Source organism: Salvelinus fontinalis, unplaced genomic scaffold, assembly GCF_029448725.1.
Source record: "Salvelinus fontinalis isolate EN_2023a unplaced genomic scaffold, ASM2944872v1 scaffold_0179, whole genome shotgun sequence".
Classification (NCBI taxonomy): Eukaryota; Metazoa; Chordata; class Actinopteri; order Salmoniformes; family Salmonidae; genus Salvelinus; species Salvelinus fontinalis.
This window is the reverse complement of record NW_026600388.1, coordinates 1-14576: the sequence shown is the minus strand read 5'-3', so window position 1 is coordinate 14576 and position 14576 is coordinate 1. Positions and strand designations below refer to the sequence as shown.

The window sequence follows — 14576 nt, the reverse complement described above, 5'->3', positions numbered from 1 at the left end:
GTGCATCAAAGACTCTGGCTTCATCATACACACATCACATTCCCGCCGTACATCGTGGTTTATCTGATGTAAAATAATATTTGTGTATATACGATTATGCCGTAACATAAAATCCATGTTCTCACAATTTCGTTTATTCCCAAACAAAACCAAATTCTCCCACATCAAAGAAACATCCAAATCAATAAACATTTTTCTCCACATCCTCTCAGCCGCAGGCCTCACACACACAGACTTCAACATACACTTGTACATTCTTTTCTGTGTTACTTTTGATAATAATTGTTTCCCCAATCCTTTACCCACATAGAGACTTGGCATCACATACAAGTCCTCATATTCCCCCTCCCCATTTATCACTTTTATCCACTCACCCGGAATGCATAATTTAATTCTTTCGTATATCTTTAATATTACATTTCTCTCCACTGTATCATCAAACTCCCACACAGTATCTAGAATTGCCTGCCCCCTTAAAAAACCAGGTATAACCTCATAAAGAAAATCTTTTACTAATATTAACCCCGCCTTCATAAACAATTTGTTGTACAACACCTTCCCACCACTCTCTATTTTTGGATTCAAAAACACAGGTTGATTAAATATGTTGTCCTTATTTGTACATGTGTACTCAACCTGAGGAAGAAATTCCCCCCATGCCAAGAACACCTCCTTATAGAACTCAGGCAAACCCTCCAACATATCCTTCTTCCATGACATCAATAATCCACTTTCTTCACAACCCCCACTTCTGTACAAAAAATATTTAAAGAACCTTTTCCATCCATAATCTACCTCCCCATATAAGTATTTTTGCACACTTTTTATTCTCATTGCTTTTCTCTTCACATCCAAATCCAGCAATTTCAACCCCCCATCCTTTAAATCCGAGATAAGAGTTGCCCTTGCAATCCTAGTCCCCTTTCCCTCCCATAGGAATTCTGCAACCAAACCATTGAATTCTTTTAACACCCATTGTGGCATATCCAACGAACCTAAAACATAGATACATTTGGATGCCCCCAATGAATTAATCACCACCACTTTCCCCCTCAAAAACAGTTTTCTTGCCTTCCAATAGGATAGAGTATGTTTTATTTTATTCGAAACCCCAGTCCATGTCTCATCTCTCGTCCCTTCTTTATCCACCCCCAAAACCACCCCTAAAGTCTTTATATAACCTTCAGCCTTTTTGAAAGGGAATCCACAGTCCACTTTTTCATCTATCCCCACATACATTATTTCAGATTTTTCAACATTAAGTTTTGCCCCTGATGCCTTGCCATATACCTCAAAACACTCCATTACATTCTTCACACTTTCAACATCTATCACAGTACATGTAGTATCATCCGCATATTGCTGTATAACACTCTCCCCCCCATCCGGTATCCGTATACCTCTAATTACTTTGTTTGCTTTAATCATTGCTGCAAACGGCTCCACCGATAAACTATAAAGAGCAGCTGATAACGGACATCCCTGCCTAACAGATCTCTCCAGAGGAAAAGAATCTGTTAAAATCCCATTACATTTTACTCTGCTCCTTGCAGATCCATTCAGTAATCTAATCCAACCTATCATTCTTTCACCAAAACCAAATTTCCCAAGTGTACGCAATAAAAAGGAATGATCAACTCTATCAAAAGCCTTATTTAGATCCAAACTCATCACAAACCCCCCTTCCTCCCCCATATGCTTTATCACATCCCTTATTGTTCCCACTGTGTCAGAAATATCCCTCCCTGGTACACTATATCCTTGTGTCTCTGCTATTACTCCTCCCATAACTTTCTTAACTCTATTAGCTAAGACCTTGGCTAAGATCTTATAATCACAATTTAAAAGTGTCAACGGTCGATAATTATCCAAATTTACACGACTCCCTTTATTTTTATACAGTATGGTTAAAACTCCTGTGGCCAGCGAATCTGGCACCACTTGAGTCTTTTCAATATATTCATACAGTTTTTTTTAAAGTGGAGCCAACAAATCTGCAAAAGCTTTATAAAATTCCGCAGTTAGGCCATCAGACCCCGGACTCCTATTGCTATTAGCAGCTAATATGGCCTCCTTAATATCAGTTAGACTCATATCTTCATCACACATGTTTTTTTCCCCTTCTGTTAACTTAGTATCCACATGATCAAGCACCTTATCCATGCATGAATCATTAACCTCTTCTTTTTTAAATAAACATTCATAATATCTCTCGACCGTATCCAGAATCCCCACCAAATCATTAACCTTTTCCCCTTTATCATTAATTAACTCCGTAATATAAATCTTCTCTTGCCTTCTTTTTTTCTAAATTCAAGAAAAATGAAGTACACCTTTCCCCCTCTATCGCATATTGCACTCTACTCCTTACAATCGCCGCATAACATTTCTTCTTCTCATATTCATCAAGTGTATCCTTAGCCAGTAAATAATCCTCCACCCCATGATCTTCATCCTTTTCTATACACTCAAGTTCATGTTGAACCTCCTTACGTAGTTCCCTCTCCTTCTTTTTCAAAAAAGAATTCCTCTTAACTGCATATTTTATAGTCAATTCCTTACATTTGATTTTCAGCTCCTCCCACCACAACCCCATATTCTCCTCCATTAACTGCTGTCTTTTGGCTTTCCCAATACATTCTGATATCATCTCAATATAATTTTCCTCCTCTAGCAAGCTATTATTTAAACACCACAGCCCACCAGATTTAGTAGGTGTCCTTACTCCGCAAGAAAATACCAACGCAGCATGATCACTAAAAGTTGTAAAAACATACTTAATATCTTTTATAAAATCCCTTAACCCTTCATTTACTAAAACCAAATCTATTCGCGTCTGTTTCAACTCCCCTAAAACCACCTGCCTTCTAGAAATGCCTCTCTTGTTCGGATTCTCATCCCTCCATATATCAATCAAACTGTTTTCAAACATAATCTTCCTTAAGACCCCCCTAGAAACGTCATTTCTAAAGATAGCTCCTCTTTTCATATCTAGTCTATTCATTTTAACATTAAAATCCCCTACTAAAATACAGTTACCCTTGCACCATTTCCCTAATCCTAAAAATAAATTCTTTCGCTCTATCTCATTATTCGGCGCATAAATATTTATAATCCTAAAAACCCTATTCATATATTCAAAATCCAAAATTAAAATCCTCCCATTATTATCATTATATATCTTCTTCACATTTTCTACTACATCCTTCCTTAATAAAATTGCAACCCCACTTGAATTTCCCCTGCCATTGTTTACATAAATAAAATCCCTCCATATTTTTTTTACTTCTGAAACACATACATTATCCCAGTGCGTCTCTTGAATACATAAAATATCTGAATTCTTTATTTGTACTATTCTATTAAATTTTCCCATTGTTCTCAAACCATTTGCATTTATTGACATTATATTTACCATTCTAATAAATAAGAAAATAAGAAAATATAATTTCATTATCCTCTACCTGTTATCCAGTTTCTTTCCTCTTCCACCCTTTCTCTCCCCCTCTTCCCCCCGCTTTCCTCTTTCTGTATCCTTCCCTCGTTCTTTCAATCTTTTCCCCATCATCCGTGTCCGATATCTCCTCCAAGACCATGTTATCCAGCCAACTCAACTTCTTGACACCCACATCCGTTGTGCTCCCCGTGTTCATCTCCGTCTCTGGTATTGTCATCGTTGTGCTCCCCGTGTTCATCTCCGTCTCATGTGTAGCCGTCGTTGTCGTTTCTGTTATTGTCATCAAACTCGAACCCCTCTCCATTTCTTCACCCCCCGAGGTACTTGTTAGTGCTGTGCTTTCCCCCAAAACCTGTGAGTCCCCCGTGCTTCCCCCCAATCCACTCCCCCCCTCCTCCTGAAAACTCCCTCTTCTTATTTCCGAATCCATACTGCTCCCAATTTCATTTATCTTCTGGTCCTTCTTCTCCCTTCTTGCCTCCGTCTCTCCACTCTCCACCACATCCTCTCCTCCATCTTCTTCTCCTTCTTGCGACAATACAACTGCTTCCTCGAACAGTGCTTGACTCCCCTCTTCAGCCATAACCTCTCCACAGTTGCACTCCGCCAATCTCTTTCTGCATCCACCACAGAAATTCCTTTCCTTCTCTCCGACACATTCTCTCGCATAGTGGCCTTGATTACCACACTTGAAACACTTAAATTCAGGGCAATCTTTAACTATGTGCCCGGGTTGAATACACAAACGACACACTCTGACCTGTTTGTCATGAATTACCCTGAAGTATTCTGCTCCCTCCAGCGTCTCAATTCTTGTGGAATATGGCAATGATGTTACTTTTTCTGTGAACTTGACCTTGCAAAATCGTGTCCCGTGAAACCACCTCCGTTCCTGGCCAAACTCTCCTCCTTATCTCCGAGACGGCCGTTACGCCCCAGCTACTCAGCTTGCCCATTATCACACCATCTTCTACGTATACTGGGAGATTCATGAAAGACACCACCAATTCTTTCACATTCACATCTCTTGCCAGAATCCTGGTGTCCCTTATCCGTAGTCCATCCATTAGACGTTCTTTTCCTCTTTCGTTTCTCATCGTAATTTCCTACTTCTTCTCACCTTTCATTCGACATCCCACCACCTCTCCACACACCTTCTTAATTGCTCGTAGTAGTTCCATTGTCGTCACCTTGTCTTCTCCTTCCAACTCAATTGCCACCGTGTATTCTTTGCCATATTTCATTCCTTCTTTATCTTCATTTTTCTTCCGTTGCGCATTTTCGTTGTCCTTGTCCATTCCGTTTGTCGTTTCCATGTTGTCCGTCATAGCAATTCAAAAAATGAATCCGAAAAAAACTCTCCCCCAAGCAGCAAAACTGCAAGGGGGGAAGACTAACCAAACTTAAAAGTATTCAAATGCAAGAACAAAAATATTATTTTTCGAAATCCAAATAATTAACAAAAATAGCTCTCGAGCAAACACTCTCCAGCAAACACTTACTCACAGCTCAAACACTCGCACCTGTCGTCACTTCTCCAATCAGGATGGGCGTATTCAGGCTGGTATGGCCGTAAGCAAAGGTGCATCTCTTTGCACACCATATAAAGTCAAAGTGAGTCTGATAAACAGACGTTGCATTCTCACCAATTAGATAAGCAGCTTGAACTTTGGCTCACTCAAAAAGTGGAAGAAATTACATATACTGTAGCCATCACTTTTTAGCACAGATAGTTGGATGAAATACAAACAAACCTTGCAAACATTTCTAAGCGAGGGCACAAATTTCAGCCTTGTGGGAAAAAACGGACAAATACAATGACTTCTGACAAATACATCATCAGCAAAAGTTTCCCATGCAGCTATCCTACTAGCCACAATAAATACACAAAAGCTCTGGATGTTGAAAACCTATTGCATTGTTCTGTGCTAAGGAGGAATGCATGTATGGACAATTTCATATTGGAAGCGCATGACACATCATGACCGGGGGTGGGGGGGGGGGGTTAGAGTGGCTTCCCAACTATCTCCTGATTGAAGTACCAGCGTGGCATAAATACAATGCTGCATTTCGCAACATAATGTTTCGACAAAATGCCAACAATATTTTACAAACAAATGTTTCCACCTTTCGATTGGTCCACAAAGTCTCCTTCACAACTGACTTCAAAGATCTCCATAAGCACAGTCAGTTGACTCAAGTCATCTTTAAGCCTGCCGCCATGCAACGGTTTATCATTAACAAAGACATCAGGGTAACGCGCAAACGAGCACTACCATAAATTTTGCAATCGAGATTCACACATTTGGAAAATTCGCAAGGGGTCAGCACAGCCAGAGTGCAATGGCTGAGCCCCACACCGGCTGAACCACCTTCTTGATTACAGTATCTCTTTTGCTTAGTGGAGGAAAAGTCTCTCCAGTGCCAACATTTTCCGCTAACGGTAACCACTTTGTGTTCTGATAATATCATATCACATCGACCTGCGTTAAATGCCGTTTAGGAATGCACTTGCACACAGAGTAGTGAAAAAGTAGTTTATTTTGTTTACTAGATTATATCAGTGAACCACTAGATTCCCATCATGCAACACTGTCGAAAAAATCACCAATTACTTTTTAATATCTTAACCTATCTGATATCAAAAATGGTTGCGATATGACGAAATACAATCACATTCAGACACACACACACACACACACAGACAAATGCATGAAACCAATTGATTTATTATCGATAACATCTCAGATTCCCTTGTGCTTTTGATTTACTCCATAAAAGAAGGGTTGTAATTCCAACATGGAAAACACAGGGCCATCAGACACCAGTCCAGTTCCACTCCTCACCAGCATTATTTCCTTTGATCATTTGAACAGGGCGAGGGAGCACAGAGCACACACAAGCTGCATTCAGTAACAATATTCTTATTTGTCTTATAAATAAAAGGCAGTTGCTCCCTTACAACACAAGGAACTTTGATCGTATTAAAAGGGCAGGGGAGACTAGCCCATAGAGGCTGCATTTAGTCAATTCAGCAACAAATGCTTACTACAAGGCAGTGTTGCTGACGAAATAATGCAACACCCCCTAGTGGACAAAAGGCTTACAGCACCTGGTATTCCCAGGCGGTCTCCCATCCAAGTACTAACCAGGCCCGACCCTGCTTAGCTTCCGAGATCAGATGAGATCGGGCGTATTTTATTTTTTTTTATCTTTTATTATGAAAAAACACATAATATTTACAACATTCAATCAATAATAAAAATGGATAATCAATTCATCCTTTTACAAAATCAAAAAAGAAAGAAAGAAAAATAAAACCTATTAAAAAAACACAATCATCCACCAAAACCAATTAATAATTAAAAACAAGTTTTCCATTCGACTCAATTTCAATAAAAGTGCTCCCCCACACAAACAATTTTTCAAAATTACATCCACCATATTTATATATTACTTCTATATCTTTCTCTAAAATACTTCTAAATAAAACCTCCACACTCACAATTTTCCCTTCATAATGTCCCAAATTCCGTCTTTGTCTTACAGCGTATCTGGCATGACTAAGAACAAAATTCATCAAATTAAAATTAAAAACTTTGCTTTTCCCAGTTAACCCAAAAAGAAACAACCTCCTCCACTCAACCCCATCAACAATCTCTTCTCCCCAATGTTGTACTAAAATCCCCTTTAAAAACTTATGAAACTCTTCTAATCTACTACATTCAACAAAAAAGTGCATAAAATTCTCCACCCCCTTATCACAAATATCACATTCTCTTTTAATATCTCTATTTATTTGATGCAAAACCACATTCGTAAAAATCCTATTATGTTTCAATTTAAAATCATTGTCTTCACATTCTATAGAATTATATTTTACATTTACATTCTTCCATATTGATTTCACATCTATATTTGCAAACACCCTAGACCACACTTTTTCCGAAGCAGGAGTTTTTATCTCTCTTAAAATACATTTTTCATATACCTTTTTAACTTTCAAACCTGACAAATCATACTTCTTCCCATTACTTTCATAATATAAAACCGGTAAACCCCTAGCTCTTGTAGCCACCTCTTTATTTATTAAAACACCCCATTCCACAGGAAGACATCCTAATATTCTCTTATACATGTTCTCCACAGTAGTTCTACTTATTTCATCATTTTCTTCAACCACATTATCAAATATTGCCTGACATGGAAGGAACCCCGGAATGACCTCATATAAGATGTCCCCAACCTGTCTCATCCCAGCCCTCATAAAATATTTACAAAACAACATCTTATTATTATACTGTATCTTGGGATTTAAAAAAATTGGCTGATATAAAATATTGTCTAAAATGGTACACTCATAATAAATCTTTGGTAAAAACTCCCCCCAAGCCTCAAACACTTCTCTATAAAACAAAGGTATATTACCTAACATTTCCTTTTTCATACACATCAATAAACCATTGTCCCCCATCCTCCCAACCTCCTGCAAATACTCCTTAAAAAATCTTTTCCATCCATAATCTAATTCCCCATATAAATATTTACGTACCATTTTGACTCTAATTGCTGTTTTCCTCACATTTAAATCCACCAACTTCAAGCCCCCCTCCTCATAACCTGCAATCAAAGTTTTAAAAGCTATTTTCACCCCCTTCCCTTCCCATAAAAAATCAACTACAATTTTATTCATTTCAGATAAAACCCATTCTGGCATATCCAAAACATTCATTACATAAATAAAAATTGACATCAACAATGAATTTATGACAATTACTTTCCCTTTTAATTTCAAAGACCTCCCCCTCCACATATTTACCACCTTCCTAACTTTGTTTATAACCCCACTCCATGTCATATCCCTAGCTTCCTGTTCCTTCACCCCTAAAAACACACCTAACACCTTAAAATAATCATTTACCATTTTAAAAGGAAAAATCTCCTCATTATTCTTCCCAACATACATTATTACTGACTTCTCCATATTCACTTTTGCTCCTGAGGCTTTCTCATATACTTTAAAACACTCCATCACCCTTTTAACACTTTCCTCATCTCTAACTGTTATTGTGGTATCGTCTGCATATTGATGAATTAAACTAAAACCTCCTTGCGGAGTCTCTACACAATTTATAAAATGATCTTTTTTAAGGTATGCCGCTAAGGGTTCTACCGATAAAACATACAATAATGCTGATAAAGGGCACCCCTGTCTCACTGATCTCTCAAGAATAAAAGAATCTGTTAAAACCCCATTACATTTTACCCTACTTTTTGCCTTTCTATATAATAATTTTATCCATCCTATTATTCTATTTCCAAACCCATATTTTTCCAGTACCCTAAACATAAAATCATGTTCCACCCTGTCAAAAGCTTTATTAAAATCTATACTTAAAACAATTCCCCCTCTCTTATCGCTATTCATTTTATTTATCACATCTCTAAGTGTAATGATGGTATCAGCTATGTCTCTTCCAGGCACACTATAATTTTGTGTAGGTGCTATAATATCATTTAAAACCATCTTCATCCTATTCGCCAATATCTTCGCTAAAATCTTGTAATCTGAGTTTAATAAACTAATTGGCCTATAATTTTCTAATTTCATTTTGCTCCCCTTATTTTTATATAAAACCGATATCAGTCCTGTCACCATGGAGTCTGAAACAGTATTATTATCTTCCATGTATTGATACACTTCTATTAAAATTGGTGCTAAAAAACTTTCATACATTTTGTAAAACTCTGCAATTAGTCCATCTACTCCAGGACTTTTATTTATTTGTAATCCCTTAATTGCATCTTTCACTTCATCCACTGTTATCTTCCTATCACATATTTGCTTATCCTCAACACCAATTTGCACATCCACACTACCTAAAATCTCCTTTACACACTCTTCATCCACCTCCCCTTTCTTAAATAAATCCTTATAAAAATTCTGTACAGTTTCTAATATCTCAACATAATCATTTACCACTTCACCCTTTACATTTTCTATCTCACTAATATATGATTTCGTCTGTTTAGTTTTCTCTAAACCAAGAAAAAAAGATGTACATTTTTCCCCTTCTAAAACATACTTTGCCCTACTTCTAATAGATGCCCCCTTACATTTATCTATTTCACATTTGCTCAATTGTGCCTTTAAATCTAAAAACCTTTCAATATTATAAATAGGATCAATATCACATTTCCTCATTTCTTCATTCAATTTTGCTCTTAAATTATTTTCTTCTCTTGTCATCCTACTCCTCTTCTTCCTTGCATATCTAATACTAAAATCTTTTATTTTTTTCTTAACATTTTCCCACCACTGGCACTTATCATTCCCTTTTTGCTTATCCTCCATTTCATGTTCTATCAAAGATTTAAGTTGTAATCCATATTCCTCATCACCTAGATACCTTGCATTCATACACCACACTCCCCCCCCTTTCCCCTCCCTATCTAACCCCACCGAAAATGTTAACCCAGCATGATCACTAAAAGTTGTAAAAATATACTTAATATCCTTCATAAAATTCCTTAACCCTTCATTTACTAAAACCAGATCTATCCGTGTCTGTTTCAACTCCCCTAAAACCACCTGCCTTCTAGAAAATTCTCTCTTGTTCGGATTCTCATCCCTCCATATATCAATCAAATTGTTTTCCAACATTATCTTCCTTAAAACCCCCCTAGATACGTCACTTCTAAAAATAGCTCCCCTTGCCATATCTAATCTATTCATTTTAACATTAAAATCCCCAACTAAAATACAATTACCCCTGCACCATTTCCCTAATTCTAAAAATAAATCCCTCCGCTCTATCTCATTATTCGGCGCATAAATATTTATAATCCTAAAAACCCTATTCATATATTCAAAATCCAATATTAAAATCCTCCCATTATTATCATTATATATCTTCTTCACATTTTCTACTACATCCTTCCTTAATAAAATTGCAACCCCACTTGAATTCCCTCTGCCATTGTTTACATAAATAAAATCCCTCCATATTTTTTTTACTTCTAAAACACATACATTATCCCAGTGTGTTTCTTGAATACATAAAATATCTGAATTCTTCATTTGTACTATTCTATTAAATTTTCCCATTGTTCTCAAACCATTAGCATTTATCGACATTATATTAACCATTCTAATAAATAATAAAATAATAAAATATAATTCCATTATCCTTTACCTCTTATCCAGTTTCTTTCCTCTTCCACCCTTTCTCTCCCCCTCTTCCCACCGCTTTCCTCTTCCTGTATCCTTCCCTCGTTCTTTCCATCTTTTCCCCATCATCTGTGTCCGATATCTCCTCCAAGTCCATGCTATCCAGCCAACTCCCACTCTTGGCATCCACCTCCGTTGTGCTCCCCATATTCATCTCTGTTTCTGCCACCGTCATCGCTGTGCTCCCCGTGCTCATCTCCGCCTCCGTTATTGTCCTCAAACCCAAAACCCTCTCCATTTCTTCACCCCCCGAGGTACTTGATAGTGCTGTGCTTTCCCCCAAAACCTGTGAGTCCCCCGTGCTTCCCCCCAGTCCACTCCCCCCCTCCTCCTGAAACCTCCCTCTTCTTATTTCCGAGTCCATACTGCTCCCAATTTCATTTATCTTCTGGTCCTTCTTCCTTCTTCCTTCCTCCGTCTCTCCACCTTCCACCACGTCTTCTCCTCCATCTTCTTCTCCTTCTTGCGACAATACTACTTCTTCCTCTAGTATTGTTTGACTCCCCTCTTCAGCCCGATCCTCTCCACAGTTGCACTCCTCCATTCTCTTTCTACATCCACCACAAAAATTCCTTTCCTTCTCTCCATCACATTCTCTCGCATAGTGTCCTTGATTGCCACACTTAAAACACTTAAATTCCGGGCAGTCTTTCACTATGTGCCCAGGTTGAATGCACAACCGACACACTCTGACCTGTTTGTCATGAATGACTCTGAAATATTCCGCTCCTTCCAACGTCTCAATTCTTGTAGAATAAGGTAATGATGTCACTTTTTCTGTAAACTTGACTTTGCAGAAACGTGTCCCATCAACCACCTCCGTTCCTGGCCAAACTCTCCTTCTTATCTCCGAGACGGCCTCCACTCCCCAGCTACTCAGCTTGCCCAGTATCACACCATCTTCTACGTAAACTGGGAGATTCATAAAAGACACCACCAATTCCTTCACATTAATATCTCTCGCCAGAATCTTTGTGTCCTTTATTCTCAATCCATCCATTAACCGTTCTTTTCCTTTTTCATTTCTCATTGTAATTTCGTACTTCTTTTCTCCTTTCATTCGGCATCCCACCACCTCTCCACACACCTCCTTAATTGCTCTTAGTAGTTCCATTGTCGTCACTTTGTCTTCTCCTTCCAACTCAATTGCCACCGTATATTCTTTTCCATATTTCATCTCTTCTTTATCTTCCTTTTTCTTCCGTTGCGCTTTTTCGTTGTCTTTGTCCATTCCGTTTGTCTTTTCCATGTTGTCCGTCATAGCAAAAAATGAATCCAAAAAAAAAAATTCTCCCCCAAGCAGAAAAACTGCAAGGGGGAAGACTAACCAAACTTAAAAGTATTCAAATGCAAGAACAAAAAAAATTATATTGCAAAAACCAATTAATTAACAAAAATAGCTCTCGAGCAAACACTCTCCAGCAAACACTTACTCACAGCTCAAACACTCGCACCTGTCGTCACTTCTCCAATCAGGAAATGCGCATTCAGGCTGGTATGGCCGTAAGCAATGGTGCATCTCTTGGCACACCATATAAAGTCAAAGTGAGTCTGATAAACAGACATTGCATTCTCACCAATTAGATAAGCAGCTTGAACTTTGGCTCACTCAAAAAGTGGAAGAAATTACATATACTGTAGCCATCACTTTTTAGCACAGATAGTTGGATGAAATACAAACAAACCTTGCAAACATTTCTAAGCGAGGGCACAAATTTCAGCCTTGTGGGAAAAAACGGACAAATACAATGACTTCTGACAAATACATCATCAGCAAAAGTTTCCCATGCAGCTATCCTACTAGCCACAATAAATACACAAAAGCTCTGGATGTTGAAAACCAATTGCATTGTTCTGTGCTAAGGAGGAATGCATGTATGGACAATTTCATATTGGAAGCGCATGACACATCATGACCGGGGGTGGGGGGGGGGGGGTTAGAGTGGCTTCCCAACTATCTCCTGATTGAAGTACCAGCGTGGCATAAATACAATGCTGCATTTCGCAACATAATGTTTCGACAAAATGCAAACAATATTTTACAAACAAATGTTTCCACCTTTCGATTGGTCCACAAAGTCTCCTTCACAACTGACTTCAAAGATCTCCATAAGCACAGTCAGTTGACTCAAGTCATCTTTAAGCCTGCCGCCATGCAACGGTTTATCATTAACAAAGACATCAGGGTAACGCGCAAACGAGCACTACCATAAATTTTGCAATCGAGATTCACACATTTGGAAAATTCGCAAGGGGTCAGCACAGCCAGAGTGCAATGGCTGAGCCCCACACCGGCTGAACCACCTTCTTGATTACAGTATCTCTTTTGCTTAGTGGAGGAAAAGTCTCTCCAGTGCCAACATTTTCCGCTAACGGTAACCACTTTGTGTTCTGATAATATCATATCACATCGACCTGCGTTAAATGCCGTTTAGGAATGCACTTGCACACAGAGTAGTGAAAAAGTAGTTTATTTTGTTTACTAGATTATATCAGTGAACCACTAGATTCCCATCATGCAACACTGTCGAAAAAATCACCAATTACTTTTTAATATCTTAACCTATCTGATATCAAAAATGGTTGCGATATGACGAAATACAATCACATTCAGACACACACACACACACACACAGACAAATGCATGAAACCAATTGATTTATTATCGATAACATCTCAGATTCCCTTGTGCTTTTGATTTACTCCATAAAAGAAGGGTTGTAATTCCAACATGGAAAACACAGGGCCATCAGACACCAGTCCAGTTCCACTCCTCACCAGCATTATTTCCTTTGATCATTTGAACAGGGCGAGGGAGCACAGAGCACACACAAGCTGCATTCAGTAACAATATTCTTATTTGTCTTATAAATAAAAGGCAGTTGCTCCCTTACAACACAAGGAACTTTGATCGTATTAAAAGGGCAGGGGAGACTAGCCCATAGAGGCTGCATTTAGTCAATTCAGCAACAAATGCTTACTACAAGGCAGTGTTGCTGACGAAATAATGCAACACCCCCTAGTGGACAAAAGGCTTACAGCACCTGGTATTCCCAGGCGGTCTCCCATCCAAGTACTAACCAGGCCCGACCCTGCTTAGCTTCCGAGATCAGATGAGATCGGGCGTATTCAGGCTGGTATGGCCATAAGCAATGGTGCATCTCTTGGCACACCATATAAAGTCAAAGTGAGTCTGATAAACAGACATTGCATTCTCACCAATTAGATAAGCAGCTTGAACTTTGGCTCACTCAAAAAGTGGAAGAAATTACATATACTGTAGCCATCACTTTTTAGCACAGATAGTTGGATGAAATATAAACAAACCTTGCAAACATTTCTAAGCGAGGGCACAAATTTCAGCCTTGTGGGAAAAAACGGACAAATACAATGACTTCTGACAAATACATCATCAGCAAAAGTTTCCCATGCAGCTATCCTACTAGCCACAATAAATACACAAAAGCTCTGGATGTTGAAAACCAATTGCATTGTTCTGTGCTAAGGAGGAATGCATGTATGGACAATTTCATATTGGAAGCGCATGACACATCATGACCGGGGGTGGTGGGGGGGGGGGGGTTAGAGTGGCTTCCCAACTATCTCCTGATTGAAGTACCAGCGTGGCATAAATACAATGCTGCATTTCGCAACATAATGTTTCGACAAAATGAAAACAATATTTTACAAACAAATGTTTCCACCTTTCGATTGGTCCACAAAGTCTCCTTCACAACTGACTTCAAAGATCTCCATAAGCACAGTCAGTTGACTCAAGTCATCTTTAAGCCTGCCGCCATGCAACGGTTTATCATTAACAAAGACATCAGGGTAAAGCGCAAACGAGCACTACCATAAATTTTGCAAACGAGATTCACACATTTGGAA

The 14576-nt window shown here is 38.5% G+C and overlaps 1 non-coding gene and 2 pseudogenes across 1 annotated transcript; all 3 read right to left on the bottom strand.

Moving 5' to 3' along the window:
* Positions 1–5712: 5712 nt before the first annotated feature.
* On the bottom strand, positions 5713–5862 carry LOC129844143 (U1 spliceosomal RNA; annotated as a pseudogene).
* Positions 5863–12875: 7013 nt separating this feature from the next.
* On the bottom strand, positions 12876–13025 carry LOC129844142 (U1 spliceosomal RNA; annotated as a pseudogene).
* Positions 13026–13720: 695 nt separating this feature from the next.
* On the bottom strand, positions 13721–13839 carry LOC129844145 (5S ribosomal RNA). Its single transcript, XR_008757919.1, has one exon. It is a non-coding gene; the product is annotated as a 5S ribosomal RNA (ribosomal RNA).
* Between the last annotated feature and the right edge of the window lie 737 nt (positions 13840–14576).